This window comes from Dermochelys coriacea, chromosome 2 (genome assembly GCF_009764565.3).
Source record: "Dermochelys coriacea isolate rDerCor1 chromosome 2, rDerCor1.pri.v4, whole genome shotgun sequence".
Classification (NCBI taxonomy): Eukaryota; Metazoa; Chordata; order Testudines; family Dermochelyidae; genus Dermochelys; species Dermochelys coriacea.
In genome coordinates this window covers 110,798,593-110,815,758 of record NC_050069.1, presented here as the reverse complement: position 1 = coordinate 110,815,758, position 17,166 = coordinate 110,798,593, and the positions used below count along the sequence as shown (strand labels likewise).

At 43.3% G+C, this 17,166-nt stretch overlaps 2 long non-coding RNA genes across 2 annotated transcripts in view; both read right to left on the bottom strand.

Annotated features, from left to right (window-relative positions):
* Positions 1–17,166, bottom strand: part of LOC122458752 — a 307,345-nt gene that overhangs the window by 162,813 nt on the left and 127,366 nt on the right. The gene's annotated exons all lie outside the window — the stretch shown is intronic.
* Positions 12,148–15,237, bottom strand: LOC119851418. Its single transcript, XR_005291245.1, has 3 exons — positions 15,177–15,237; positions 13,021–13,182; positions 12,148–12,476 (listed from the first exon to the last, which is right to left on the bottom strand). It is a non-coding gene; the product is annotated as an uncharacterized LOC119851418 (long non-coding RNA).

The following is a 17,166-nucleotide window of genomic DNA, read 5'->3' as shown; positions in this document are numbered from 1 at the left end:
CGCCTGGAGTGAGCCCAGTGAGGCTTACATCTTGCCAACGTCTCTGAGGAAGGTCATAGTAGGTAGGTGATATGGAAGGGGGGGGTTCAGCTGTTGTGACCTGCACTGGATGTGCCATGTTTGTCTTTCTTCCACAGGACAGAAGCGACTTTGTCTGTACAAAGTGCAAGCTGGTCTCCATATTGGAAGAGAAGATTGAAGGTCTGGAGCAACAGGTAACGATCCTGCGTTGTATACGAGAGACTGAGGATTTTCTGGACCAAACTCAGGATAGCCTTCTAGGGGCACAAAGCTCTAAAGATGTAGAGCAGGTTGCACAGAGGAGCCAAGAGGCCAGTGAAGAAGCTTGGCAACATGTGACCTCCAGAAGAGGTAAGCGGAATGTCCGGGTTCCAGTAACACAGACACAGGTAACTAACCGCTTTCATGTTCTCTCCACAGGTACCAATGCGGAGAGTGGACCAGATGATATGTCTGGGGGGAGAAAGCGGAAGGAGACTCCGCTGGTTGGGAGGCATGAGATGCGATGTCCTGAGGTTGGGGGTTCCACGACCACCACTCCCAAGAGGAGAAGGCGGGTGGTGGTGGTCGGGGACTCTCTCCTCCGGGGGACTGAGTCATCTATCTGCCGCCCTGACCGGGAAAACCGAGAAGTCTGCTGCTTGCCAGGGGCTAAGATTCGTGATGTGACGGAGAGACTGCCGAGACTCATCAAGCCCTCGGATCGCTACCCCTTCCTGCTTCTCCACGTGGGCACCAATGATACTGCCAAGAATGACCTTGAGCGGATCACTGCGGACTACGTGGCTCTGGGAAGAAGGATAAAGGAGTTGGAGGCGCAAGTGGTGTTCTCGTCCATCCTCCCCGTGGAAGGAAAAGGCCTGGGTAGGGACCGTCGAATCGTGGAGGTCAACGAATGGCTACGCAGGTGGTGTCGGAGAGAAGGCTTTGGATTCTTTGACCATGGGATGGTGTTCCATGAAGGAGGAGTGCTGGGCAGAGACGGGCTCCATCTTACGAAGAGAGGGAAGAACATCTTTGCCAGCAGGCTGGCTAACCTAGTGAGGAGGGCTTTAAACTAGGTTCACCGGGGGAAGGAGACCAAAGCCCTGAGGTAAGTGGGAAAGCGGGATACCGGGAGGAAGCACAGGCAGGAAGGTCTGTGAGGGGAGGGCTCCTGCCTCATACTGGGAATGAGGGGCGATCAACAGGTTATCTCAAGTGCTTATATACAAATGCACAAAGCCTTGGAAACAAGCAGGGAGAACTGGAGGTCCTGGTGATGTCAAGGAATTATGACGTGATTGGAATAACAGAGACTTGGTGGGATAACTCACATGACTGGAGTACAGTCATGGATGGTTATAAACTGTTCAGGAAGGACAGGCAGGGCAGAAAAGGTGGGGGAGTAGCACTGTATGTAAGGGAGCAGTATGACTGCTCAGAGCTCCGGTACGAAACTGTGGAAAAACCTGAGTGTCTCTGGATTAAGTTTAGAAGTGTGTGCAACAAGAGTGATGTCATGGTGGGAGTCTGCTATAGACCACCGGACCAGGGGGATGAGGTGGATGAGGCTTTCTTCCGGCAACTCACGGAAGCTACTAGATCGCATGCTCTGATTCTCATGGGTGACTTTAATTTTCCTGATATCTGCTGGGAGAGCAATACAGCGGTGCATAGACAATCCAGGAAGTTTTTGGAAAGCGTAGGGGACAATTTCCTGGTGCAAGTGCTAGGGGAGCCAACTAGGGGGAGCGCTTTTCTTGACCTGCTGCTCACAAACCGGGTAGAATTAGTGGGGGAAGCAAAAGTGGATGGGAATCTGGGAGGCAGTGACCATGAGTTGGTTGAGTTCAGGATCCTGACGCAGGGAAGAAAGGTAAGCAGCAGGATACGGACCCTGGACTTCAGGAAAGCAGACTTTGACTCCCTCAGGGAACAGATGGCCAGGATCCCCTGGGGGACTAACATGAAAGGGAAGGGAGTCCAGGAGAGCTGGCTGTATTTCAAGGAATCCCTGTTGAGGTTACAGGGACAAACCATCCCGATGAGTCGAAAGAATAGTAAATATGGCAGGCGACCAGCTTGGCTTAATGGTGAAATCCTAGCGGATCTTAAACATAAAAAAGAAGCTTACAAGAAGTGGAAGGTTGGACATATGACCAGGGAAGAGTATAAAAATATTGCTCGGGCATGTAGGAAAGATATCAGGAGGGCCAAATCGCACCTGGAGCTGCAGCTAGCAAGAGATGTCAAGAGTAACAAGAAGGGTTTCTTCAGGTATGTTGGCAACAAGAAGAAAGCCAAGGAAAGTGTGGGCCCCTTACTGAATGAGGGAGGCAAGCTAGTGACAGAGGATGTGGAAAAAGCTAATGTACTCAATGCTTTTTTTGCCTCTGTTTTCACTAACAAGGTCAGCTCCCAGACTGCTGTGCTGGGCAACACAAAACGGGGAAGAGATGGCCAGCCCTCTGTAGAGATAGAGGTGGTTAGGGACTATTTAGAAAAGCTGGACGTGCACAAGTCCATGGGGCCGGACGAATTGCATCCGAGAGTGCTGAAGGAATTGGCGGCTGTGATTGCAGAGCCCTTGGCCATTATCTTTGAAAACTCGTGGCGAACGGGGGAAGTCCCGGATGACTGGAAAAAGGCTAATGTAGTGCCCATCTTTAAAAAAGGGAAGAAGGAGGATCCTGGGAACTACAGGCCGGTCAGCCTCACCTCAGTCCCTGGAAAAATCATGGAGCAGGTCCTCAAAGAATCAATCCTGAAGCACTTAGAGGAGAGGAAAGTGATCAGGAACAGTCAGCATGGATTCACCAAGGGAAGGTCATGCCTGACTAATCTAATCGCCTTTTATGATGAGATTACTGGTTCTGTGGATGAAGGGAAAGCAGTGGATGTATTGTTTCTTGACTTTAGCAAAGCTTTTGACACGGTCTCCCACAGCATTCTTGTCAGCAAGTTAAGGAAGTATGGGCTGGATGAATGCACTATAAGGTGGGTAGAAAGCTGGCTAGATTGTCGGGCTCAACGGGTAGTGATCAATGGCTCCATGTCTAGTTGGCAGCCGGTGTCAAGTGGAGTGCCCCAGGGGTCGGTCCTGGGGCCCGTTTTGTTCAATATCTTCATAAATGATCTGGAGGATGGTGTGGATTGCACTCTCAGCAAATTTGCGGATGATACTAAACTGGGAGGAGTGGTAGATACGCTGGAGGGGAGGGATAGGATACAGAAGGACCTAGACAAATTGGAGGATTGGGCCAAAAGAAATCTAATGAGGTTCAATAAGGATAAATGCAGGGTCCTGCACTTAGGATGGAAGAATCCAATGCACCGCTACAGACTAGGGACCGAATGGCTCGGCAGCAGTTCTGCGGAAAAGGACCTAGGGGTGACAGTGGACGAGAAGCTGGATATGAGTCAGCAGTGTGCCCTTGTTGCCAAGAAGGCCAATGGCATTTTGGGATGTATAAGTAGGGGCATAGCGAGCAGATCGAGGGACGTGATCGTTCCCCTCTATTCGACACTGGTGAGGCCTCATCTGGAGTACTGTGTCCAGTTTTGGGCCCCACACTACAGGAAGGATGTGGATAAATTGGAAAGAGTACAGCGAAGGGCAACAAAAATGATTAGGGGTCTAGAGCACATGACTTATGAGGAGAGGCTGAGGGAGCTGGGATTGTTTAGTCTGCAGAAGAGAAGAATGAGGGGGGATTTGATAGCTGCTTTCAACTACCTGAAAGGGGGTTTCAAAGAGGATGGCTCTAGACTGTTCTCAATGGTAGCAGATGACAGAACGAGGAGTAATGGTCTCAAGTTGCAATGGGGGAGGTTTAGATTGGATATTAGGAAAAACTTTTTCACTAAGAGGGTGGTGAAACACTGGAATGCGTTACCTAGGGAGGTGGTAGAATCTCCTTCCTTAGAGGTTTTTAAGGTCAGGCTTGACAAAGCCCTGGCTGGGATGATTTAACTGGGACTTGGTCCTGCTTTGAGCAGGGGGTTGGACTAGATGACCTTCTGGGGTCCCTTCCAACCCTGATATTCTATGATTCTATGATTCTAATCAAGTTTTCGACCCATTGAAATGGGTGGGTGGTATTACTCCTGCTTTATGACAATTGCACAATAGCGGAACTCCACTGATTACAATGGCACGAAACTGGAGTCACACAGTGGTGAGTCAGAACCAGATCCCTCCCCACCCCCACCCCAGTATCCACAGCATCCTAAACAAACAGCTCTAAAAAATTAAAGAGTGGATAAAGTTTTCAGACAGCCAGTACAACTCTAGAGATTGCCCTCCTGCCTCCGCCTGTGATTGGGTGTAAGTCACTAACCAGAACTACCACTGAAGTGTGTATCTTCTAGGGATGGGCAAATGACCATTCATGAATCAATTCAGAATGAGTTTCCATAAAATTTGGGGATGGGTCTGTATCTGGTGTTCCACTTGGGCCCATTTCCAGTATTCTCCTTCAGAGCCCACAAAACCAGCAGGATCCAGCAGCTGCAGGAAGAAACAACATTACAAAAACCCTGAAACTTTTCTAATTGCTTCGAGTTTTCTTGCCATAAGCACTGAATGAAGTGAGAATCTTTGGTCTATTATGATATGCTAAGTGATTTCAAGAAGTAAAATGGGAAGGTAAATACAAAGCAGAATTAAGCAAGACAGAGAGAGGTACAAAAATTCACACAGTTGTCAGTAGAAAAGGAGGGTGGCACCCTTACAGAGCTAGAGGAGGTCAATAAATCACCACCCTTATCTTGCAAACAGAGCCTGTGACTTCAAAAATTAGCTCATTTATTCTGCACAATTAAATTTATTGAAGTGTGACAGAAAAGTTTAGCAGGCACTGAAGCAGAAAGCCAGCAACAACAGAGGCAAGCATCTGAGTGAATGACACAATTAGTTGATTTTCATTTTATTTATCAATATAATTATTGAATTGTATTTATCCTATTTCACAGATTTTTACCATTATTAGAGCCTGCGCCTTGGGGGAAGGAATTAGTTCAAATTTTCAGTCTAACTTAAATGTGATTATAGAGCTGCTAATAAAAGAAAAGTTCTATAAAGTGCTACACAGTCTTGTATTCAATGTCACCCACTCATCTGACTCTGAAATCCAGTCTCCTTTCATGTGAAGGCAATAAATTGAATATGAATTGTGAATGCAATGAAGTCCCTAGATGGGGATTGAATTTATGTCAGCTGGATACCACCTTTATGCTGCATTACAGGAACCAAGATTCCTTCCTATCTTTAAACTTAGGGATATATTTCTTCTGTTTAAAAAAAATTCAGATCAAATCTGTATTGCAAGTTTTCAGCTAAATTCTGACTTCAGGTTTTACTGATCTCAGATGGGGATAAGTGAAGCTTCACCTAGGGTAGATAATGTGGCAACAGGATTTTATTAGATTAGTGTTTTATCTACTTTCTTTCGGGTCATGGTATATGGTGATTCTATCTGAACATGTTCAAAGAGGAAGTTAGAGATTTGTGGGAGGCCAACTCACCCCAATGAAACAGCTGAGCCTTCAGCATGGATGCTGGAACAATTTTTATAGTGGGAGTGCTGAGAGCCATTGAGCCAAACTGTAAACCCTGTATATGATGGAAACCATTTCAGGCCAGCACCCCTAATTCCAGTGCCTATAGCCTTCAGGATCCTCTGCTCCTGACAAACAGAGTGATGTGTGTGAGGTAAAACACCCATTACATGAAGGCAGAAAAAAAGTCACCTACATTTTGCAGGTAACTTCAGACCATTCCTCATCTACAATGATTTAGGCGAAGTGTCAAGATCTGAACATGTGGGAGATGTCAGAGGTTTCCTTGTGGCTTGAAGGACAGCAAGAGAGAGGGCACAAGATGAATTAATTTGATACTTTTTGTTACATCAGAGGATACACATCCCAAGTGAGCAGCTTTGGGAGGGGGCAGACCAGCAGTTTGAACTATGACCCTTGGGACCTCTCTAAAACTCAGCAAAAGCAAACAGGGGTCAAAAGACTTTTGTTCCTCAGAGGTGGTAGATTCCAAAAAGAATTCAGACAGTGGAAGTAGGGACCCTGTGGGGGGTTTTGAGACTAGATCATTTGAAAGAAACCTCAAATGAAGTTTGATATGGTGAAATAAAAATAATGAGACCAATTCTCAAACCTGGGCACAACGAGCCTTTGTGCGCACAAATCAGATATTGGCTCATGCAAGCACATAGCCCATTAGGGGGTACAATTACTGAGTTCGCACACTGCATGCCTCTTTTAAGGTGCCAACATGAGGTTTTGCAGGCACACCCAATACCACCCAATTTTGAACATTTGGCCTTTGTGTCTCAAAGAAAGAATTCATCATTTGAGTTTCATTTTATAACTTCTAACCCTAGACTCCTATGTGTTGGTTTAGTACTTGCCTTGCCTACTATGACCAGGAGTCAGGATTCATGAAAATCTATGCTAAAATATGTGTAACCTTGTTACTAATGGCAGCAACAGGGACCAGGTTCAGTCTGTCTCAGGGTTGTTTCTTCTAAAATAAACAGAATTATGGCTAGAGGCCCCACTGAGAGCTGTACTCATATTTCTCACTCTGAGAAATTAAAATAAAACCTTCCTGGCCATCTTTGCAGATGGTTCTTCCCCACTTGCAAGCACTCCAGGTCCTTTGAGAACATGGAACCTCAAGCACTTATTTATTTAGCTTGGCTTGTTTAGCCTAACCAAAAGAAGACTGAGAGGAGATATGATTGCTCTCTATAAATATATCAGAGGGATAAATACCATGGAGGGAGAAGAATTATTTAAGCGCAGTACCAATGTGGACACAAAAACAAATGGATATAAACTGGCCATCAGGAAGCTTAGACTTGAAATTAGACAAAGGTTTCTAACCATCAGAGGAGCGAAGTTCTGGAACAGCCTTCCAATGGAAGCAGTGGGGGCAAAAGACATATCTGGCTTCAAGACTAAGCTTGATAAGTTTATGGAAGGAATGATATGATGCCAAATTTGGGCAATGAATTGATCTTCAACTGTTAGTGGTAGATATGCCCAATGGCCTGTGATGGGATGTTAGATGGGGTGGGATCTGAGTTACTACAGAGAATTCTTTCCTGGGTATCTGGCTGATGAGTCTTGCCCACATGCTTAGGGTTTAGCTGATCACCATATTTGGGGTTGGGAAGGAATTTTCCTACAGGGCAAATTGGCAGCGTCCCTGGGGGTTTTTCACCTTCTTCTGCAGCGTTGGGCATGGATCACTTGCTGGAGGATTCTCTGCACCTCAAAGTCTTTAAATCATGATTTGAGGACTTCAGTACTCAGACATAGGTTAAAGGTTTGTTACAGGAGTGAGTGGGTAAGATTCTGTGGCCTGCGTTGTGCAGGAGGACAGACTAGACGATCATAATGGTCCATTCTGACCTTATAGTCTATGTTTCTATGATTCTATGAAAATTCTGGGGAAAAGGGAAAACAATCAAATGAAATATTAAAACCAACTGTATACATTTACACATAAGAAAATAATCAGGAATTTGGTCCACCCCACAGCTCCAAATAATAACTGTCTGACTTACGGAGGTGCAGAACTCTTAGTCCCACCACAAAGCCCACCCACCTAAAACCTCACATTCACAGATCCAATTAGACCCAGTGGTAGTCAATGAATGGCTCTCCTCCACTGGTTTGCTCCATTACAGAGAAGATGACCTGCACAGCTTCACTGTGCACCTACCTGGTCCAGTTCTGTGATTAGTCTCTTCCTGGCCTACTGGGCCAGAGCACTGTAAAGTCAGCTTAGAACTGCTGCCACCTATCAGGTCACTGTGCAATCAGCTCTGTATTGCTGCTGATCCAACCAGACCTTGGTAGAAAGTCATCTCTTCACTGACACTTTCACTAGGCCAGGCCAGCCTCACTGCAAATTCAGCTCTGCATTATCATCATCGGCCACCATCACCATCACATCAGTCAGCTCTGCAGTGCCTTCACTCCCACAGCATCTCCACGTGGTGGAACCCAGAGCAAAATAGGACCCTTAGTCTCAGCTCCTTAGAATAACTCTTCTGACCTCCAGGACAGAGTCTTTTCTTTCTTCTTTTCTACTGATCATAATTTATCATCAAACTAAAATCCACGCCCTGTAATCTCAGAGTGACACACTCTTTCCCACCCACACCCGGGCATATCCTGCAAAATTTCATGCCATTTTATGATTTCAATTACAATAATAATCTATCATCACTCACACAGGCTAAACAGGAAAATTTCAACCAAAGCAACAAAACTCAGTAGGTAGAATGATGGATAGAGCAACATTATAATTCATGCAAATGAAGCTGGACAGAACTGTTGTTTCTCGTTCTCCCCTATAACAGGAGCAGAGTGTTCCATCATTCTAAGTCTTCTGACCCTGTGGTTACTTAAACTTATTTTTAAGTTAATTCTTTATTTAAGTTTTGGTTATTTTTACTAAAATGCTAAAAAGTTGTACAGGGGATGGACCAGCTTCTTTGGCTAGAGTAGGAGTCAGCTAAAACCTTTGCTCAAAACTAACAAACATCTTGCTTTATTAGCTCTTTTGTTACTTTGGGGCATGCCTTTATACCTTCTGGTTCTGACCAAGACTGAAAGCAATAGCTGAAAAATACATGAGAAAGGCTATTTCAGGAAACACTAGAAATTCAGGAGAAACCCTGATTTCCATCTCAGTTTTGCAGGTCGAAGAGGTTCAGAAATTTTAGATAAGGTTCATATAAGCATTTGAACAGTTATGCAGCTGCCGTGGTTCCCCCCAAAAGGTGGCTGCATTTTAAATGTGAGAGAGTGATCCAAATATAACCCACACCCACCCTGCAGGTGCATTGTGAAACTCATTAGTATGTACATGGAAAGGACTTTGAAATCATCAGCTGAAAAGATAAAATTTCAGTTGTACCGTGCATTGTTGGTATTATGCATCTGGGGTTATGCTTGGTTTGCTTTCTGGATCTTGACTGGGCCGAGCCATTTCTGATGTACTAGTGACGCCACATGAACTTGGAAACCATACTTCTTAATGGGGGCTGAAAGCCCTTTGAGTTTTCAGTTTGGATCATTCAATCATTCAATGCTCTGGTGAGCTCAAGATCTTATTCAGAACTGCGACATTCCCCAATGACATGTATCACAGTCAAAAATAAATCCAGAAGCCCTTGAAAAATATTTTTTTAAAACAAAAGTAAAAACAATGAAAAAAGTTTGTAGTTTTTTTAAAAACATAGTGCTAAAAATATTTTTTGGCCTTGTTTTAATTGCCCCATCCTGATATCTAGACTTTTCTGAGTTGGTGTGGCTCATCTGGTAGTCACTACTACCATTTTGTTGTTCAGAATGTTTATATTGGTTTTGAACTTTTCATGTGCAGAAAGAAATATACCAAGCCTGATTTACCTATATTATACACACCCACCCACACACCCACTTCTTCTCCCATATATAAGAAGAGGAAGCAAATGTATGTTGACGGTAAGGTATATAATAATTCATGTCCATTCACATAGGTTCTGGAAATTAGACCACATGCTATTGCAAGTCTTTAGCTTTTCCATTATTTTGAAAGGTAGTCTTTCCATTGTAACTAGGCCACTGAGTCCTACCCCCCATTTCATAAAGATTAATTCATTTGCTATAGAGCAACATACAAGAACCGTTTTAAAAACACTGGTCACAGTGTTGTGAAAAATGCCTAGAATAGTAATAAAATGGCAAGATCCAAGGACAATACTATGACCATAATTAAATAGTATCATAATAGTTAATAGTAGGCCTGGGATGATATCATGGTCCCAAAACGCCCATTGACCTCAACAGGGAGATTTCATCCCTAGCACCTATAAGAATCTAATTTAGCATATGTCCATATCACATGAAGTAGTGTGCCTAATAATGGTGTCAACATCTATTGCTAATTGTTATGTTGGGTGAGTACAACAGAATACTTTAGATTGTAGGCTCTTTGGGGCAGGGGCCATCTGTCCTGTGTTTGTAAAGCACCTAGCACAAGGGGCTTCTGGTCTATAATTACAGCTCTATTGTAATACAAACACCAATAATAACAATAATTAATAATTACTGCAGGGACCAGTCTATTGAAGTTAAACAAGCTGGTTCCTTCATTGTCCATACACAGAGTTTGTGCAGAGCCATCCCTTGAAAGTTGGTTTGGAGGTTCCAAATCATTATTTTATTTATAATGAAGTGGGTGCTTCAATCTACAGAAAGAAATGTTATTTGCATCTAAAAATAGTTACGGGCCTGCATTAGCGATTTGGCATGTTAGTTCAGACCTAAAGTGTGAAGCTCTCAGTTCTGGGGTCCCTGTGGGATTGCAGGAGAAAGAATTCCTGAACATACGGGTTTAAATCGCAGAATGCTACAGTTTGTATTCTAAGCTGCTGGGGTCTGGAGCTGAAAAATCTATTCAGGTTTCTGAGGTCTTGGTGTCTGAGCAAGCTCTGGCTTCCTTTTCTTCTGATTAAGTTCTAGTAATTCAGTATCATGAGTATTGGAAAGGAAGAAAAGCTTACAAGGAGAAAACATTTACGATGCTAAGCTCTGATCTCAATGGGACTATAGTCTTGCTTAAAATTAAGCCCTTCCCCCAACCCTGGAGCACCAAGCAGCACAGCCCCAGTTCTCCCAGCGCTGGGCAGCCCCAGCCATGAGCCACCCCAAGTCCACCTGCCACAGGTCCAGCCGGCTCCCTGGAAAAGGAGCAGCCTGCCTGGGCTAGGGCCAAGGGGGAAGGACAAGAAGGAGGGACAGAGCGTGGGCAGGGCTGCTTGGGGAGGTACAGCCTTCCCCAGCCTATTGTACCCACCACCCATGTATCTCAGGACCTAAATTTAGTACACAGCATTTACAGAAGGAGAGATTTTTAAAAAAATCTATCTATGCACACTTTCCCTTTACATGTTTCTTTTTGGATAAAATTTCCAATGCTGTCTCTACATTTTTGCTCTCAGAATTGCATGTCCATGTTTTTGCACAAGCGGTCTGGGGTGTTACTAGGATAATTATTTATTTTAGCAGTGCTCAGAAGTGTGCCATACTCCTCACAGGCCAAATAAGATGTGGTCCTTTCTCCAAATAACTTTTTATCTAATCTCAGGTAGGACAACACAAAAGGGATCGCGAAATACTAAAAAGGAGTCAAAAGAGAACGGGCAGTGTTTAGTGCAATGAAATTATACCACTTCTTATAGCCAGGTGCAGCTAGAATCTGGTTGCTTTTTTGTTTTAATCAAATGCCAACTCATTTGCTATAGCTGTCCTGACACTATGCAGCATTGTGGAATACTCTCATTTTTGCACACTGTCTGATTTGGATAGGTAGCAGTTTCTATATTGGTAAATGGGTATTTAGATCTGACTGATGGATGAGTTAATTTAAAAATAAAAATAGTTACTTTGTATATAGTGCTTTTTGCCCCCAAATCTCAAAGCTTTTTACAAAAGAAGCTAATCCCCACCATTATTCCCATTTTATAGATGGGAAACTGAGACACAGAGACATGACTTGCCCAAGGTCACACACATCAGGTCAGTGGCAGAACTGGCAATAGAACCAAGGTATTCTGATTGCCAGTCCATGACCCCCACTCACTGGATCACACTGCCTCTCCTAAAGGCTGAATTCAGACCACTTTTAACAGCCAGCCTTTTTTGATCTGGAAATTCTAATCCCAATTTACTGACTTGTCCTAGGAAAGCAAATATGGATATGTGTTTGTGTACAGATAGGACATAGGGCTTGATCCACTTGATGAGCAAACTTTCTTGTTTTTCAAATGTCACAGGCTCACAAGCCTAGAGGTTGCTAAATTACCATCCATGGAGAAAACTCTAAACATAGACACACATTTAAATTGAAGCCCATGTATGGGGAAGTTTTGCCCAGGGCTCATTTTTATTTCTCTCTCTCTCCTCTCCCACCCCTACCCCCACCTGGCTTCGCTGGCTCCCCACATCTAACTGGGGAAAGATGTGCAGTTTTTGAGCTCAGTTATGAGGAGATTGTTTACCTGTGTGCAGCTCACTGGGGTCCAACAACAACATGTATCATTGGTTGAAAGGGCAATTTCCATTCGGCATCAATGCTGTTGACAGCTAAGATACCAATTGTTTTTAATGATATGTCATATGATGAGTTTTAACATACAACATCAAAGACAGGGAAAGGCTGGCTAATTCATCATAGGAAAAATACAGTCTGCAGAAGTTCAGTGGGAAGGAAATCCAAGGGAATGTGGAGTATCTGAATGTCTTAGAGTACAGCCAAAGATTTCAGATTACTAGATATTCAGATCATGGGGAGCTCCAGTCCTGTGAAATCTTGAAGCACCACAGGTAAGAGATCCACTGACCTGCTGCATCAGCTGGAACAAGTTCCTTCACCATCTGTGCATCAGTGTCCTCATCTGTAAAATGCAGATAATGTGATTTACCTTCCTTTGTAAAGCACTTGGAGAACTACAGATGGAAACTGCTATAAAAGAGTGAGGTATTATTAAAGCAAGATATTAGTCTGCAGGGCTAAGCTTTGCAACAGTGGAATTCCTGAGCCCAGAAGACGACAGGGCAAGAAGGGGCCAAGATAGGTCCTGGACATAGAAGACTAGCTGGGGAGAGGCAGAATTGTGCAGTGCCATCATGAGGTAGGTGAAGGTACTTGCTCCATTAACAGCAGCGGCTCCGATCAGCTGCCGCTGGTTCTGAGCATGAAGCAAAACTCCACTCCTGGGAAGCTCCAGAGCACTACACACATTTGCCAGCCCCAACACCTCAGTCTTTGCCCTGTGTCCTGTCTCCTCTGCAGCATGCAATAATCCTGGGTGACATAAGTAACCTTCAGATAGTTCATGTTTAGTTAACGGTCACAGGGAGGTTTCCTGTGTTTAGAAATTAGTGATGCTGAAAAAGGCCTAGTCATAAAAATGGGCAGCAAATTGGTTGTGAGATTACCATAGGAAGAGCCGATGTGATTTTGAGCTGCATATGCAGAACCAAGTCATGGAGTTTATAGTGCTTCTTAACAGCTCTGATGGGACCACACCGAGCTTACTGCATTCAGTTCTGGCCTTGTCCAGTGCTTGAAAGAGGTCACCAGGAGTAACAATGAAAGAACTGATGACAAAGTTAGAAGGACAAATGAAGAAATATTAAATATACAGAGAAATTGACTAAATGATGGCAATAGATGGGAATTTGGTAACTGGCTACAATTACTTAAGTCTTTAAAAACCCAAAGCAGGAGAGGAACTATTGTCCAAGACAGCATATATAACAGATATGGGGGGAAAGGACATTTAAGATAGGATCTTTCCCATCTATTCTATCAATGATGTCTGCTAGATTTTGGAATAACCCCCACATGGGAAGCAGTGGTAGCCTCCCCCTCTTTGCTGCGTAATTTACATCTATACTATACAAAGCACTCAGTATACTCTAGGGAGTAATCTTGCATTAGCGAGGGATGGCCTACTGCAGATGATGTAATAGGTCGTCTTCATCTATAAGGCCTGAAAATCTGTGATTCAGTTTAGATGGCACTCTTTTTGTAAAGCATTACTACTAGGTGTGCAGGAAGTATTATAACCAGCTTTTACTGCAGTTTGCAGACTAGAAAGCAATGTTTAACATCGAAAGCTGGCTGTACACTATAAGATATTACACACAGTACAGATTTTTGCTATATTGACCAGTAAAACAAAGAATTCAGGCCCAAGAAAAATTAAGTTGCTTCTGTTATCACTGTGGCTATTCAAATAACCAGGGTTCCATCACTTTCTTTTGGCTTAGCACCATCTCCCGTGCATATCTTTGGGATGAGAACATAAGTAAATGCCGTTCCTTTTAAAGATAAATTATTCTATAACTGTAACTACTTCTGAGACCTAAGTACTGTTTGTTCTCCTTACAGCCGCTTAATATTAACAAATAGCTCAGAGTGAAGACAAATAAAGAGAGCCCAAGTTAAAATTTTGCTTGAAACCCTAGATAAGCTCATAAAAATTTAAGTACATTTTTTGCCTAAGTCCAAAAGAGCTCTGGACATTTTCATGTCTATACAATACAGCACAGGGACGATTTCTAACCCTTCACATGTAATATCATTTGTGCCAGACATTCAGTGTGAATATTTCTGCAATGAATATCAAATCTCTCACAAATATTTGTCTGCTTTTTAGCTTCCAAACAAACAGAATATAGTTCAAGTAAATACAAGTGAGCTCTGTGGCAGCACATGTTAGTTAACATTTAAATAATATGGGCCACATTCTGAGAGGCATTGAGCACTTGCAATCCTCATTACTGTCAGAGTAGCAGGTGCTCAGCTACAGGCAGGTGTTGGCTCATTAAATCTATTTAAACAGCAAATTTAATAAAAACTTCTTAAAAAACAAAAAAATTTACTATTCAAATTAAATCAACACGACACACATGAAACATACAACGCGCACAATCTGCTATCAATGGAGAAATGCCAGTTCCCTTTCCCACCATCTTGATTTTGCTAGCCTTGTCCCAACATATGTAAGCCTATTTAACATGTTATGGATGTAACAGGATCCTCCTGGGGTGCAGCCTGGGACTGTGGGACCGCTGTGCCCCGTGAACTCTCTCCAGCCTGGGCTCTTTCGCACAGTGCCTTGCTAGTGACCAGCAGCAAACCCCTCCAGGTGCTGTGCTCACTCAGCACCACAGCACGTGGAGCCCCACACCCAGCTAGATTGCATGAATGCCCACAGAGACGCATGAATCACCCAGAGAAAGGCACCAGAGCCAAATCCCCCCAGCTCCCAGTACAGTGCCTCACCAATATACTGTCCTGCACTGCTCAAGATGAGCAATGCAGATTTATTAATTGGTTCCCCACTTCATCAATGGAAAGTGAACATACACCAGCCTTTGTACCCTGAGCAGATTTGCCACACACTTCATACAAACTCACTGGTAAAGACAAACAGTTAAACAAATGTATTGACTATAAATGAAAGATTTTAAGTGATAGGCAAAAAGTCAGAGTTAGTTACCAACAGAAATAAAATATAAGCACGCAGTCTAAATTCTCAACCCTATTAGGCTAGGCAACATCCAGATTAAGCACTTTTTCTCACCCCACTGAATATTGCAGTTCTTAATATACAGGTTTGTCCAATCTGCTCTGTTGGAGTCTTGTCTTCTTCTCAGTGTCTTAGTTGATGGGGGCAGGAGGTGGGCCAAGCATATGGCCACTCTGTCTGTTTTATACCCTCAGTCCATGTGCTTGGAAAACACAAATCCAGGCATGTCTGGGGCAATGCTGAGTCTCTCCAAGCAGGGTTGAGCAATTCCCCAGGTGTGGTCTCATGCAGGTGAGTCATTGCATTATAGCTCCCTTGCTGGACAATGGCTGTTGATGGGTTGTTTGACACCCCAGCTGGGCCTTGGCTACTTTCCTTGCTGTTGCCTCTGGGGAGATAATATCTGGTTGATTCCCCAACTTACAGCATGTTTTAGTGACCATCATACAACACAATTCTCATAACTTCATATGCATTAATGATCTACATCTATAGACAGAGAAATGACTTTCAGCAGATCATAACCTTTCCCCTGATACCTTAAGTCATAAATATTAAGGGAAGGGTAAACACCTTTAAAATCCCTCCTGGCAGGAGGAAAAACCCTTTCACCTGTAAAGGGTTAAGAAGCTAGGATAACCTCGCTGGCACCTGACCACAATGACCAATGAGGAGATAAGATACTTTCAAAGCTGGGGGGGGGAGAGAAAGGGTCTGGGCCTATCTGTGTGATGCTTTTGCTGGGGACAGAACAGGAATGGAGTCTCAGAACTTAGTAAGTAATCTAGCTAGATATGCATTAGATTCTGTTTGTTTAAATGGCTGAGAAAATAAGCTGTGCTAAATGGAATGGATATTCCTGTCTTTGTGTCTTTTTGTAACTTAAGGTTTTGCCTAGAGGGATTTTCTATGTTTTGAATCTAATTACCCTGTAATTTTACATCCTGATTTTACAGAGATGATTCTTTTTACTTTTTCTTCTATTAAAATTCTTCTTTTAAGAAATTGAATGCTTTTTCATTGTTCTTAAGATCTAAGGGTTTGGGTCTGTGGTCACCTATGCAAATTGGTGAGGAGTTTTACCAAACCAAGGAGGGTGCAAGGTTTTGGTGAGGATTTTGGAGGGAAAGACGTTTCCAAATGGGCTCTTTCCTAATAAAATACTGGTTAGACATTTGGTGATGGCTGCGAAAGTCCAAGGGCAAAAGGTAAAATAGTTTGTACCTTGGGGAAGTTTTAACCTAACCTGGTAAAAGTAAGCTTAGGAGGTTTTCATGCAGGTCCCCACATCTGTACCTTAGAGTTCAGAGTGGGGAAGGAACCTTGACACCTTACAAGGCATGCTTCATATGCAAGATCATGATTATATAAAAATGAGGAATATGGGGTTCCAGGACGCTCCCCCAAGGTATAGAATGTCACAATGGACATTGAGATAACTAAGTAAAGGAGATGATGTGAAGTTAGTATGTGAGTGACTACATTACTTCCCAGGCTAGGGGTCAAAGCATGCCCCATTGAAGTTGGGCACCTTAATACTTTTGAGGATCTGGGCCAGAAGCTTTAACAGTCAGATGGAGCTGGATGGCCCTGGAATAAATCAAAGAGTTCATTAACCAACCTGATTTCTGAAGGCTGATTGATAAGCAACATACCATTGTCTATTTTCCTTTTTATTGTGTTCTTTATTGTGACATATTTTAAGATCCATGGGACAGGGCTCACATTTTTTTGCCTATAGCTGTAGTACTGTGTGCACATCTATGGCCCTTTGGTCAATAATTTAATAAGTCATCATCATGGCTACTTACCAGTGTCACAAGGGACCCACTTTTTGTCCTCGTTTACCCAAGTGCAATTCCCAATGACTTCCAGAAGAGTTGCACCTGTGTTGCGGTGGGCAGGTTTGGACCCAGGAACTCTATGAATGCGAAGTGAGGTGAGGTAATCTCTGAAATAGTTATTGTGACTAGTGGTAAAAATTTCAAAAATACCTAACTGATTTAGGAGCTTAAGTCCTATTTTCAAAATTCATTTAGGAGCC